Source organism: Schistocerca nitens, chromosome 4 (genome assembly GCF_023898315.1).
Source record: "Schistocerca nitens isolate TAMUIC-IGC-003100 chromosome 4, iqSchNite1.1, whole genome shotgun sequence".
Taxonomy (NCBI): domain Eukaryota; kingdom Metazoa; phylum Arthropoda; class Insecta; order Orthoptera; family Acrididae; genus Schistocerca; species Schistocerca nitens.
In genome coordinates this window covers 236,777,342-236,792,951 of record NC_064617.1, presented here as the reverse complement: position 1 = coordinate 236,792,951, position 15,610 = coordinate 236,777,342, and the positions used below count along the sequence as shown (strand labels likewise).

At 44.0% G+C, this 15,610-nt stretch overlaps 1 non-coding gene across 1 annotated transcript; it reads right to left on the bottom strand.

Moving 5' to 3' along the window:
• Window positions 1-6,211: 6,211 nt before the first annotated feature.
• Trnat-cgu (transfer RNA threonine (anticodon CGU)) lies at window positions 6,212-6,286 on the bottom strand. The gene has a single exon. It is a non-coding gene; the product is annotated as a tRNA-Thr (tRNA).
• Between the last annotated feature and the right edge of the window lie 9,324 nt (window positions 6,287-15,610).

The window sequence follows — 15,610 nt, the reverse complement described above, 5'->3', positions numbered from 1 at the left end:
AAAGCGAAAAAAGTGGTCCAACTAAAACATTCCTATTTCTTTACGTACTACACAGATATGTAATAAAAATGGGGGTTCCTATTATTTAAAAAACGCAGTTGATGTCCGTTTGACCTATGGCAGCGCCATCTAGTGGGCCCACCATCTGGTTTCCCCCTTCAAGCTAGACGAGTTTCGTTCTTTGTAGTTTTTTCGTTTGACGCTCATTTCGTGAGATATTTGGCCCGGTCACTATCAATGGACCACCCAGTATTTGGAAAAATTAATGAATTAAGTACATCTAATAACAAAATAACAGCCTTCAAATAAAATTATATTTTTGGATTGTTTGCGTTGGTAAGAGAGATCGAGTATGCCTTTAATACTGAATGTGTTCCTTTATGAGATAGCAGAATTACCAAATGAAATACTTGAAGAATTGGTCCACTGTCTCCGCGATATGGGAGCATCTTTTGAGACGCATTTTTCTGAAGAGGAGAATGCGAAACAGAAAATAAATTCATGAGTTCGGTATCTTTTTGTACCGAATTTTCAGAAATCATAAAATATGTCAAACGAAACGAGATCAGATTCAAGCACGGAATCACAGTTTAAAACAATGTCACTTTATGAGATTTGGTGCAGAGTTCATAAATAAAATCCAAAAGTTGTCACATAGGCTCTGACTGTTCTTCTCCCATTCCAACAACATACTTGTGTGAAACAAGATTCTCAGGATATGCAGCAACAAAAACAAAATATAGTAAATAGACTCTATACTGAATCTGCCACGCTTCTTCAACTCTTTTCTATCAAATCTGACACTAAACAGGTAGTCAAAAATAAAAAAAGGTTCATACCACCCATTAAATGAATACAGTTTCAACAATTTATAGTGAAACCAACACAGCGTTATTTTGTGTATCGTATTATTGTGTGCTGATTTGTATATTGTTGTAGAAGTCAGCAATAATGTACCTATTTTTGATACGAATTTCATTAAATGATTATAGTTACAGAACCAACATAGAACTAGGTTTTGGTTATTTTAGGGCTTCGTAAAGTATTTAGTATTTCAAAAGGGTTCCGTCGCCAAAGAATTTTGAGAACCGCTGGTGTAGTGTCATGTTCTTAATGTACGGTGATGAATAGCATCAAGGTAGCCGCCGAGCTTAACATCACCCATCCGATGGATGATTCACCGTCAACAGTGTCACTTGCTCTCTCCTCGTGAGGCTCTGCAAAGAGGTTCGTGATTTAATGCAAGACATTGATGATCTGGGACTTTACACCATCACCTCTCCTTCCCTAGCTGGCCAAATACTGGCAGCAAAAATTTCAACGGCCAGAATCCGAACCGGCTTACCTCCGAACGGAGCGCGTGATTTGGCTTCCACCTCCACTCATTGAATATGTGCTGAAACTGTTTAATAATGCACAATGTAATTGTCCCAGCTTCGTGCTGGAAGCAGAACAACTAAGGATTTGGACCGATGGAATTTTTGAAATGTAAGCTGCGTATCACGATTTGGTAACCGCTCTATGCTGTGTAAAGTTCTCGGACTTCTTCGAATTACTGCAGGCTTAGGTTGTACAATACGCGAGAAAGAAATATTGAAAATCTGTAAAAAGCACGGCAATGGCAGATCGGTGCCATGTCGAAATGCGTCTCTTTCTTAAAAGGCTGAAAAATGCAGCTGATAATATAATGGTAGTTAACACAAGTACGTGTACTGGTATTGCAATAAAGTGCTCTAACACATTTTGATTGAAAATTAGCTTAATATTGTATAAATTATTCAGAGCTACAGAGAACGATGCTTACATGGTGAGACCAGAATGTCAAAAGACAAAAGCTAACAACCAGGTATCTTCTACCTGCCTTCGAAAAAAACTGAAGACTGCACCTTTGTTTATTTGTACAGATAATGTAAACGTTAACATATGACCTCTTTGGTCCGGAGTCGTTTCACAAAATTTTACACACACAAAATCATTTTTTGAAAGGGGGTGTAACAAGTGCGAGGGGCGAGTTAGCAACCTCGGCTACGGATGCTGGTATCTGTACATTAATTCCTAATGTAGTTGCATGCCCTGCGCATGGTGTCTGCGTTTACTGAATTTCGTGAAGCTGCTTGGAGACTGTGAAATCACAGAAGTTGGTGGTCGACAGCCCTCGCTGGTGTAGGGGCAATAAGTGAACCCTAAGCACTAGAGAAAATCAAGTCCGGGGTTAGTGACACTTTGTGATCCGTGAAGTCATTATTGTACAAGGTGGGAAATATGAATGTGGCTCCGAAAATTTTTCATTCACCTTGTTGTGTTTCAGGCAAGAGGTACACAACAAACACCATAAGAGGCCGCCATCATATGGGCGCAACCATTCACCTGGTGCCTCTCAGTTCCAGACAGCGGCCTCCAGGTCGCGCTCACAAACCCAGACCTCGTCGTCCTCCTGAGCCACTTTCTTAAGAGCATCGTATATACGTCTTGATAGAGAGGACAGCAACCAAAGGGAGCATTGTAAACCGTGGACTACTTGCTTCAATCTTGTAGTGGTGGACATGGAAAGTTCTCCACCAACAGGCACAATACGCTACTCGCCACGGACACACAGACTTTTATGATCTGGCAGTTTTACAGTTCGGTTTAGTGCCTGAAGCCAACACAATACAGCCCCGCGGGGTTTCCGAGCGGTCAGAGGCGCCTTGTCACGGTTCGCCCGGCTCCCCCCCGTCGGAGGATCGAGTCCTCCCTCGGGAATGGGTGTGTCTGTTGTCCTTAGCGTAAGTTAGTTTAACTTAGATTAAGTAGTGCGTAAGCTTAGGGACCGATGACCTCAGCAGTTTGGTCCCATAAAACCTTACCACAAATTTCCAAATTAGTACAGTTTCCAACAAGACTGTCTTCCGAATTAGTAGTCGCTATTTGTGGGGTAATAGAACAACCAAAAGAGTTCGTAAAATTATTATTAGTTACGTACGCCGGCCGGAGTGGCCGTGCGGTTCTAGGCGTTACAGTCTGGAGCCGAGCGACAGCTATGGTCGCAGGTTCGAATCCTGCCTCGGGTATGGATGTGTGTGATGTCCTTCGGTTAGTTAGGTTTAATTAGTTCTAAGTTCTAGGCGACTGATGACCTCAGAAGTTAAGTCGCATAGTGCTCAGAGCCAGTTACGCACTGAGGTGACAAAATTTATGGGTCCTGGTAGTCTTTCGCGACGGCATACATGAATAAAACGTTCTCGGTTTTCAGGCCTCGTCAGTTCGAATAAAATCCTCGAGCTTTCGATGATCATCTCCGCCATCGTCGTCAGGAGTTCAAAAATGGCTCTGAGCACTATGGGACTCAACTACTGAGGTCATTAGTCCCCTAGAACTTAGAACTAGTTAAACCTAACTAACCTAAGGACATCACAAACATCCATGCCCGAGGCAGGATTCGAACCTGCGACCGTAGCGGTCTTGCGGTTCCAGACTGCAGCGCCTTTAACCGCACGGCCACTTCGGCCGGCGTCAGGAGTTCACTGACTGCCGGGACTACTACGGTTTCTCGCTTATATAGCCATGATGACATCATCAGCAGCCAATCAGATAGACCCACTATGGCGCGCGCGCGTAAGTCGACCCGGGCAGCTAGCGGAGCGATTGCCAGTGGCAACAAATGGTTCAAATGGATCTGAGCGCTATGGGACTTCACATCTGTGGTCATCAGTCCCCAGAACTACTTAAACCTAACTAAGCTAAGGACATCACACACATCCATCCCCGAGGCAGGATTCGAACCTGTGACCGTAGCGGTCACGCCGTTCCAGACTGAAGCGCCTAGAACCGCACCGGCCGGCCCAGTGGCAGCACCGGTGGCGCCAGGGGTAGGCGCCACGTTTGAAACTGCCGCTCCCGCGTCGCGCATCTGTCTCTGCTTTCTTTCGATATCCAACACCCGCCCCCATGCCCTGCTGAGTGTGTACCGCTGGTCTCTGTTGAATTGTTGTTGTTTAAACGAATCTCGGCCGCTTCCTTTTTAACGAAGTCCCAATATGTAGATGCATGAGCCAAAAATTCATGGCGGAGCTGTCATTTGTGCTCAGGTGATTCACGAAAAAGGTTTCCCTCTTGATTATGGCCGCACAAAGGGAATTATCATAATCTGAATGCGGAATGGTAGTTGGAGCTAGACGCACAGGACATACCATTTCGAAAACCGTTTGGGAATTTAATATTCCGACATCCACCACTACCTGTCACCACGGAAGACGCAGTGAACAATGGCACCACTTAACGACCGAGAGCAGCGGCGTTTGTGTACACTTGTCAGTGTTAACAGAAAGGCAATGCTGCGTGAAATAACGGCAGAAATCAAAGTGGGACGTGCTCAAACGTATCCGTTAGGACGGTGCGCCTAATTGGCGTTAATGAGCTATGGCAGCAGACAACCAACATGACTGGCTTTTCTAATAGTACGACTTCGCCTGCAGTACCTCTCCTGGGCTCATGACCATATTTATCGGACCCTAGACGACTGGAAAACCGTGGCCTGGACAGATGAGTCCCTATTTCAGTTGGTAAGAACGGATAGTAAGGTTCGAGCAGACCCTACAAACCCTTGGACCCTAGTTGTCAACAAGGCACTGTGCATAATGGTGTGGGCTGTGTTTACGTGGAATGGACTAGGTCCTCTGCTCCAACTGAATCTATCATTGACCTGGAGACCATTTGAAGGCATTCATGGGCTTCATGTTCCCAAACAATGATGGAATTTTTATGGATGACAATACGCCATGTCACCAAGACACAACAGTTCATGACTGGTTTGAAGAACATTCTGGACGATTCGTGTGAATGATTTGGCCACCCACATGACCTGGCATGAATCGCTGTCGAACATTTATGGGACATAATCGAGAGGTCAGTTGGTGGACAAAATCCTGCACCGGCAACACTTTCACGATTATGGGTGGCTAAAGATGCAGCATGCCTCAATGTTTTTTCAGGGAACGTCGGACGACTTGTTGAATCCATACCACGTCGAGCTGCTGCACTACGCCAGGCAAAAGGAGGTACGACGCGACATTAAGAGGTAGTTCATGATTTTTGTCACCTGAGTGTATATTGTAACATACTCCTAATAAATTTTATTGGTTATTTCCTACTTTGGTGCCTCAATTCTGTTCTAGTGCAGCCCCGTCATAGCAAGTGTTCACTTTATGATCTTAGCATGCAGTTGCCACCTTTAATGAAGTATAGCAGTTTACGATTACATGAAGATTTGGACTGAATTAATAGTAACATTCAGTTAAAACATTCCCATCACACCTTAAGATAAGCAAACCAACCTCCATCAATTGCATGAAATGATAATTAAATCAAGACAATACACTGCCAACAGGCGTTGATATACCGGGTGATCAAAAAGTCAGTATAAATTTGAAAACTTAATAAACCACGGAATAATGTAGATAGGGAGGTAAAAATTGACACACATGCTTGGAATGACACGGGGTTTTATTAGAACAAAAAAGAAAACAAAGTTCACAAAATGTCCGACAGATGGCGTTGGACAGCAGGTAACTGCTACTGTGACGGGTGAGAAGTACGCCAATATGTTACAGAATCGCATTATCACCAGCCTGGCTGATAAACACCTGCGGGAACGTACGATGTTCATGCAGGATGGCGCTCCACCCCATATTGCTAGACGAGTGAAAGATCTCTTGCGCGCGTCGTTTGGTGATGATCGTGTGCTCAGCCGCCACTTTCGTCATGCTTGGCGTCCCAGGTTCCCAGACCTCAGTCCGTGCGATTATTGGCTTTGGGGTTACCTGAAGTCGCAAGTGTATCGTGTTCAACCGATGCTGAAAGACAACATCCGACGCCAATGCCTCACCATAACTCCGGACATGCTTTACAGTGCTGTTCACAACATTATTCCTCAACTACAGCTATTGTTGAGGAATGGTGGTGGACATATTGAGCATTTCCTGTAAAGAACATCATCTTTGCTTTGTCTTACTTTGTTATGCTAATTATTGCTATTGTGATCAGATGAAGCGCCATCTGTCGGACATTTTATGAACTTTTGTGTTTTTTTGGTTCTAATAAAACCCTATGTCATTCCAAGCACGTGTGTCAATTTGTACCTCTCTATCTAGATTATTCCGTGATTTGTTCAGTTTTCAAATTTATACTGACTTTTTGATCACCCTGTACATCAACAGGGACAGTTGAAAATGTTTGCCCCGACTGGGGCTCGAACCCAGGATTTCCTGCTTACGGGGCAGACGCTCTATCCACCTGAGCCACCGAGGGCACAGAGGATAGAGCTCCTGCAGGGACTAATACTTTGTACGCTCCCCGTGAGATCCACTTTCCCACCTTAATGTCCATACACTACATTCGTAGTGCCCCTGCCCATTATACTCATTACTAGCGGCAGACAACCTTACCGAGTCCCGTAAGAGTTCGGGCAATACGTGTGCATCCGCACAGAAGAAGGTCAATGGCCGGTTAGCCTTAACTATATGAAGATGGTATAGAAAGATATGAAAGAACAGATACCATCTTCATACAGATCCATCAATTGCATCCATAGTGGATCATGTAAGCTGTGGTGCTTATCTTAAGGTGCATTAAATATTTTGCAGGCTAGTTTTATTTTATGTAAATTGAAGGTGGAGGGGGGGGGGGGAGAAAGGAAAGGAAAGGGAAGAAACTAATGGTATCATCTACATCAGGACTTTATGCGGAATCAGTAGCTGTAAATGAAAATGTGCGCCGGACTAGGATTCAAACCCAGTATATCCTGCTAACTACACAGTTGCCTAGACCGCTGCGCCACGCACACAGTATTTATGACAAATGCGCGGACTATCTCGGCATGCTCCCCAGCTGACTTACACTCCCACATAGCACCACCTACCCGCCGTCCCCGTGCTCACTAATTTTAGAAGTAGATGTGCATCCACACTGAAAGTTGTACATTCATTGCCCATCGAGGCAAATCAATTATATGAATGCGTGGTGTCAGTTCTTTCAGACATGTCCGAAAGGCAGACACCACACATTCAAATAACAGTTTTATTTTACCCATCCTGTACGAGCACAGAAAGCTTCGGTACACTTCGCAAGTGGGCTCCCGCACTCTGGCGTGACATTTTGCTTAATTTTCCGGTTTTTACAGCGAGTGTTCCGTTCTAATGAGCGCTGACCCGCTCAGTAACAAGAGACGTCTTTTCAGAACATGGAGCCCTTAACTAGCTGGAGGTCGAGTCCTGTTCATAAAGATGGACCTGGAGAGGTGTGACTCGTGTTCTGTCTTTGTGGAAGTTACTGGTGGAAGTTGCTAGAAGCCAGCTGGAAGCGATGTATGAACTGTAAGAGATGTTTTTGTTTCAGTCTAGTGGCCAGGTCCTGGGAACTTTCTGAAAGTAGTCAGGGCATTTGTTAGAGGTTTTTAGTATAGTGACAATTTTAACTCTGTCTCGTGGGTCAAAACGAGGTTGACGGCCCGTATTTATACTGAGTCATCAGTGTAGCAATGCAATGGACTATTTCATCAAGTACGGAAAGAAAGGAACATTCCAACATACACTAATGAGCTAACACATTATGACCACTGCCCAGCGCAAGATTGAATGCTGGCTGTTAGCGTTGCCGGCACGAGTCGCGGTAAGGAAAGTAGACATATCAGCAAAGTTTCGCAACACATGTTTATTTCGAAATTCATGGCACAGGAAACAAATTTGCCTCTGAGGCATGTGCATACGGTGTTATTCAGGTGCCCCTGCCCATGGGTTTTGTGGCATCCACAGTGCCTTCAAATATCACATGCAAGATTTTCATATTCTCTTGCTCGCTACACACAAACTGTTAGTCCTACAGAAAAAATGAACACCACCTTTTTGGAGAAAGTTTAATGTAGTTAAGTTTTATACCGGGATAAATTTTCGCTAGAGGCCATAGTTTTCTAATTACTCAAGAAAAGTCATCTTCAACAACATTAAATTTCCTGCAAAAATGTCCTGTTCATTTTTCCTCTAGGAATAATAGTCTGCTCATAACAACAATGACGTAACCCGTATTTTATCAGAAATGGGGGTCCGATCTGATCGCAGAGTTTTCACCAAGAGGAGATACAATCTCGTTACTTGCGAGTGCTGCTTTTTGGGAAACCACTAAGGAGCAGTCATGCTACAGTCTCTCTTTACCCTCCAAGGTAATTTTACACTCTTCTTTCGGTCTGGATTTGAGCTGAGGAAGTGATCAGGAATGGACGAAAGCTAATTTCTTGGGACACCGTAAATATTAGCGGCAGGGCTTTTGGAATAAAGAGATCCATATTCGACAGAGAAGCTCGAACAATATTTGGTGTTGCAATGCGAGCGATGTACCTGGAACTATTCAACCTTACACTTCCAGAATTTCCTCATTTACGTATGCACCTGTCACTTCTTGCAATGTAAAAAAGACCATTTTCTGCATTAAAGAATGTCCCAGCAGTCAATTAAATGAGGACAATTAGGATTATTATTTATTTATCATGTGGTGGGAGTCTCTGAAGAGATGCCTCCGATGCATCTCTTTTCATTTAAGCAGAGGGGCTGCACTTTAAGAGAATAGGAATCTGTCAGGAAAGAAAAGTATTCGGAAGGATTTAGCCGTGGCTTTTGGTAAGGGACGAACTCCGTCATTTGCCAAACCACAGGAAACCATTTTCAAGGTTGCTGGCAGATGAATTCAAACCACCTCGCCTCCTGAATCCAGGGATAGTTAGCTCAGCGCCACAATACGCACAGTTACCACAAGTCGATGAAGAATTTGGAAAACTGGTTGTAGAACCCTGATTTAAAATAAAATAAAATGCATCAGGACAAAAGAATGAATTCTGACATTGTTGGTTTTTCCGTTAATTGGGCATGTTTAATCATTTGACAGTCCACGAATGCATGCATATTTTAAGATTTACTTGCGCATGGAACTGCTGGGTACAGTTATTATAATATTACAAGCGCGTAAATATATTTTGCTCGAAAGGAGGAGGGAGGGATGCAGGGCGCAGTCGTCTCGGACGAATTCAAGCAGCAGGCTCATCGTTCCATATCGGAACTGGTTTACATAATTGAGTTCCACCTCGGTGACCAGACTGGCCGATATTTTGCCATTTAGGTAACATATGATAGAATATTGAGTAAATTTTTTAATGAAGTGCAACCATCACCGTTTGGGCGATATTTTTCTTAATAAATGCGATTTTTGGGCGATACAGATAAATCAAAGTGTATTTTTATGCACTTATTTTAAGTTAATGATGTTTGCAATGATATTTACCGCGCCGCTGTTTTGTGAAATACTGAAATATTGCATCCCTATGCTCTACAAGCATCCAAATAACGACTACAGTGCTAACATTAAACTGCTACAGGTAAGTAATTAAGCCACTATAGTAGTGTGTACATATTTTTAACTTGCTGTAACGCTAGCGGACGAATCAAAATAGAGTGTCCTCTTATTTCTCGCTACAAACGTATCCATAATTAGAAACTATCACAATAGCGCATAGCACAAAAGCAATAAACGGCAGCACTAACATTAAATGCAACTGCAAGTAAGAGCTGAACTGATTAACAAAACAACAACTGAGTCCAAGCAAGGCCAGCAATTCATCCTGGATAAAATACGGATGGGTAATAGCCGATAGTGCTATGGGTATAGAAACAGTAGTTTCAATCTATCGTTGCCCTTGTTGATTATAGATAGAACGTATCCTCTTTTCGTCATATAATTGAAAATCAAAATATCTTTCTGTTTCACTACACGTCAATTAGGTCGTGAGTAATTTAATTTAGGTGACAGGGGGTTCCGGACCCCTGGACTCCCATTTGGCCACATACTTGATAGCAAGCGAGAGAATATGAAAATCTTGGTATCGCGATGCGATCTTTTGCGCCATAGCGCCCATCTCATCGGTATACTAAATGAATTTCCCGTTAGTATTTACCATTCTCCATGGCTTTGTCGAAAACGGCATTATTCATTCATTTATAAAAATCCTTTTCAAAATCACACGTTGCGAGATCCGTGTTTTCGGTAATCACGTCAATGTACACGGACATTGGTTGAAGAAGATGCTGTGGGAAATTCTAATAAGTCTCATCCCCAACCTGGACATTTTTTGGGGTATCTGTAATGTGGAATGTACTTCTGCTTATTCCACAGCATTGTCGTCAGCTGGGGGACGGAATCATTTCACGGAACTAGGCGCTCCAGACACAGTGGCGTGTCATCCAAAGTGATGGGATACTCCAGGTCTGTCTCCAGGACATATTTCACACCAGCATCTGAAGCTACAGTACATCTTGGCTCTCATCTTTCAATCACGATTTCATCCTTGCGCAGTCGCTGGAACCCTCATAACGACAGAAATTGTTGCGTACTGTGCCTGCAGACATCCTTTACATCCAAGTAAAGGATGTAACTCAAATCATCGGATCGCCCGTACTCTTCCTTACTCTTCGAGGAATATTGGCCTTGACATACCTGTGAAGACACTGGCAAAATCCCCCATGAATCCTACGTTGGAAAAAAGGCAATATATCAACGTCGGTCAACAGTTTGAGGCTGATACGTGTCCTTTTCAACATTGCGTCCCACGGAAACCCTGCCACTGAGTAATAGAAGGCAGGATCCAGGAATACACTTGGAATTTCTCAAAAATGTCTGTGAGCAGGCGCACATCTGCCCCCAAGTACAGTTTAGTATATTCCTCTAAATCAGAGACGCCAAACTCCTGTCAAACATTCACCACGTGCCCATACTCTCCATCTTACGGCAGTGCCTGTGAGTTTGCTGGTGAATGTGGTCAAATCAGGCAACGTGGTTCGTGGAGGCTTTCTGTCAATCCCAGGTATCTGTAAAGAAAGGCCAACTTCTTCATCACAAGCTGGGACTTTACATCATCAAGGATATGCAGCTCCGGTGAGATGCATTTTCTCCCAGCGCACTGTCTCGGCAAGCTTCTGAAGAGACGCGTGCACGAAGTACACTACTGGCCACTACTACACCAAGACGAAACGCAGATGATAAACAGGTATTCATTGGACAAATATATTATACTAGAACTGACATGTGATTACATTTTCACGCTATTTGGGTGCATAGATCCTGAGAAAGCAGTACCCAGAACAACCACCTCTGACCGTAATAACGGCCTTGATACACCTGAGCATTGAGTCAGAGCTTGGATGGCGTGTACAGGTACAGCTGCCCATGCAGCTTCAAAACGATATCACAGTTCATCAAGAGTAGTGACTGGCGTACTGTGACGAGCCAGTTGCTCGGCCACCATTGACCAGACGTTTTCAATTGGTGAGAGATCTGGAGAATGTGCTGGCCAGGTAGCAGTCGAACGTTTTCTGTATCCAGAAAGGCCCGTACAGGACCTCCAACATGCGGTAGTGCATTATCCTGCTGAAATGTAGGGTTTCGCAGGTTAGAGCCACGGGTCGTAACACATCTGAAATGTAACGTCCACTGTACAAAGTGCCATCAATGCGAACAAGAGGTGACCGAGACGTGTAACCATTGGCACCCCATACCGTCACGCCGGGTGATACGCCAGTATGGCGGTGACGAATACACGTTTCCAATGTGTGTTCACCGCGATGTCGCCAAACACGGATGCGACCATCATGATGCTGTAAACAGAACCTGGATTCATCCGAAAAAAATGACGTTTTGCCATTCGTGCACCCAGGTTCGTCGTCGAGTACACCATCGCAGGCGCTCCTGTCTGTGACGCAGCGTCAAGGGTAACCGCAGCCATGGTCTCCGAGCTGATAGTCCAAGCTGCTGCAACGTCGTCGAACTGTTCGTGCAGATGGTTGTTGTCTTGCAAACGTCCCCATCTGTTGACTCAGGGATCGAGACGTGGCTGCACGATCCGTTACAGCTATGCGGATAAGATGCCTGTCATCTCGACTGTTTGTGATACGAGGCCGTTGGGATGCAGCACGGCGTTCCGTATTACTCTCCTGAACCCACCGATTCCATATTCTGCTAATAGTCATTGGGTCTCGACCAACGCGAGCAGCAATGTCGAGATACGATACAGGGCAATCGCGATAGGCTACAATCCGACCTTTATCAAAGTCGGAAATGTGATGGTGCGCATTTCTCCTCCTTACACGAGGCATCACAACAACGTTTCACCAGGCAACGCCGGTCAACTGCTGTTTGTGTATGAGAAATCGATTGGCAACTTTCCTCATGTCAGCACGTTGTAGGTGTCGGCACCAGCGCCAACCTTGTGTGAATGCTCTGAAAAGCTAATCATTTGCTTATCACATCATCTTCTTCCTGTCGGTTAAATTTCGCGTCTGTAGCACGTCACCTTAGTGGTGTAGCAATTTTAATGGCCAGTAGTGTATAATGAATGTAGCAAGCAGGAGGAAGTATTTGATGTGATTCGTCTGGAGAATGAGCTCTTAACAGCAGAGTCGGCGTGAGCTGATCCCTGACAGTTGCAGTGGGCTGGGGGCGGCAGCTTTGTGGGTCTACGTCAAACAATAATCTAACGCGATTTCATAAACGTCTGTCAACGCCTCAGTGATGTCAACAGTTCTGCAGACGGCTACTATTTTCGCCTGCAACCGTTAGCATTTCGCAGTTGAAAGCTGGCAATAGCGCTGCGAACTGTAAGCGATCCTCTTATGGCGCCTTGAATTTTATGTTTTGTAGCTCAATCTGATAACTTGATTTGAAATAAAGAGAAAATTTAAAATTATGTTCATTAAGAGCCTGTGTTTGATTAAATATTAAATTTGCCCACTACAACTGGTTTATTTTACAAGAAAACATCAATGTTAAACGGAAAAGGTTGAATCAAGGGCGGAATGGGAAGGAGGGGTGGGAATGGGGAGGAGGGGTGGAGGAGGCGGGGCAATCTCTCTTCCATCTCCGTCCCGAGAGCTGAAAGTAAATTAAAATCAAATAGTAATTTCTTTGTAATCTGCACCAAAGTTAAGCGCACAAATTTAGATCCCTGATCAGTAAACTGTCATTTACTTCCGTATTCCCCAAGCCACCTTACCTTAAGAGCCTGAGAGTATGTACTACCTGTACCAGTGTCTTGTGATCCCCTCCTGTTGCACCGGTGTGCGCCAAATATTAGTGGTTTTCCGATTTAGTCCAGTAACGGGCTACTTTTTGCTTGCAAAAAACGAGGTAGAAGGGTTTATGTTTTCATCTAGCGCATATAGTAGAGAGTATGTAGAATCCAAGTTTTCGACCTTCAAAATCCTCGGGACAATTTTTTGTGGGCAAAAAACCAATAATTTTGGGACTTTTCAGATTTTCTCCTATTACTTGAAAACTATGCATCCCACCGAAAATTTTACTATTACCAAAATGGAATAGCATTAAATTTTGCGTTGAATGACCTAATCAGTGCCGTCGTTTGGCCACAATCACTTGTCAAAGTTTGGTCATTTTTATCAACGTGGCTAAAAAGTCGGGCTGTGAGTCAAAAAGAGCTACTCCAAAATTGAGGACCAAAAAATTTCACGTTACAAAAGCATCTAGCTTTTCAATTTTAGGCTCTGTTAAGCGTTCATATACTTGAAAGCCAAAGTAATTCCGTTTTATTCAAAGTTATTCAACGAAATGAAATTTTCAGCAGGAATATGGCTCTCTTTTGAGCACCGATGTGTTTTCTATGTATATCTTTTTAATTTTCTTCACTCATGTGTGTTTTTATCTATTTTTATCCATGCCTTAATTGGTTAGAGTGAGTTGCCAAAATGAAAACCAAGTAGATAGTAATGGCCAATTTGTATTTTAGTATGAGTAATATAAAATTTTGTACAAATGAACAAATAAAAAGCCATGACAATATTAAAAAAACACAATTCAAATATCAGAGATTCACATTTTATCAAATTTCAGATCCATCGAGGTCTTTTGGGAGATTGTGACAGTTCCCGGTCCAGCATCCGATCTTCAGGATCCACTGCAGCATATTCACCATCTTCCTCGTTCTGGAACATATCTTCGACCTCTTCGTCATCCTCGTCGAGCTTCATTTCTAGGTCATTCTCGCAAGATAAGCCACAACAGTGTTTGCACGTCAAGGAGCAGATCAGCCCAAATTTGCAACATCCACATACTGCTGTGTATCCTGATTTGCGTGTTCTGGAAACTATCTTCAGTAGTGTGTGTCGTGCCGCATCTTTCGTCATCGTCACGCGGAACCAGCCTGACAGGATTTTCTCCCAGTCCCACTGGCATGGATCAGTTTTCTTCCCCAGCCAAAGCTGCACTTGATGGCAGGCTCGCAATGAGTGCCACCTACCTGCGTCCGATGTTGGCGGCAGCCTTTAAAGTTTGCAAGATTTTCTGGGGGCTTTACAAAAAGCTCGTAGCTAAGCACGTGCAAAGTCGCGCAGTTGCAGTTCCCATACAGCGCTAACATCGGATGTTCTCCTGCCTGTGCTATTACGTCTTGAGAGACTGCGAGTTTAACTCAGTAATTTCCCTTTTTACTGGCCAGGAAAAACGGATGTGGTATCACATCCTGTAAACGCGTGATTGAAAGAGGCAAATGCATTATCGAAATTGAGAGAATTATTGGAGTACCACACTCCTGCTGATTTCCCTCTTCCCGGTTTATGGAAGTAGAAGTTGTAGTTGTTTCCTCGGCCCGTTAGGCGAACAAGCACGTCAATGACATCGATCACAATTGCCACATTGTCAGATTCAGCAGCTTTGAAAATAGCTATTTCCGCAATCAACGAAACCGCATCTTCATCTATCCTAGCACTTGAATACCTCCATCCTCAAATTCCCGCATGAGTATCAAAATCAAGCGGTTCTTGTTGCTCTCATTCGCAAAAACTTCTCTTGTACGACTGCAGCATTTAAGTCTTCATCGAAAATATCTGATGAAGAACCTGTTGTCTCTAAACGACGAGATCTTTCAGAAGACTTTGTTTCCCGTTGCGAAGCATCACTTGAGTAGCCATCGAAAATAACTGTGATTTCGGATCCGTAGTGCCCGTGGTCTAGGGGTAGCGTCTTTGATTCATAATCAAAACGTCTTTGGTCCCGGGTTCGATCCCCGCCACTGCCTAAATTTTGATAGATAATCAGCATTGGCGGCCGAAGACTTCCGGCATAAGAAGTCAGCCTCATTCTGCCAACGGCCTTGTCAAAGAGGGCGGAGGAGCGGATAGAGGTTCATGGCACTCTCTTGTCCTAGGGGTGGGAAATTGCCCCTAAAGGCGGAAGAATCAGCAATGATCAACGACATGAGGATGCAGAAGGCAATGGAAACCACTGCATTAAAGACACGTAACGTGTATCCACAGGACATGTGGCCTGTAATTGAAGAAGTGTCATGATGATCTCTCCATTGGCAAAAGATTCCGGAATAGTCCCCCATTCGGATCTCCGGGAGGGGACTACCAAGGGGGAGGTTACCATGAGAAAAAGATTGAATAATCAACGAAAGGATAACGTTCTACGAGTCGGGGCGTGGAATGTCAGAAGCTTGAACTTGGTAGGGAAACTAGAAAATCTGAAAAGGGAAATGCAAAGGCTCAATCTAGATATAGTAGGGCTCAGTGAAGTGGAAGGAAGA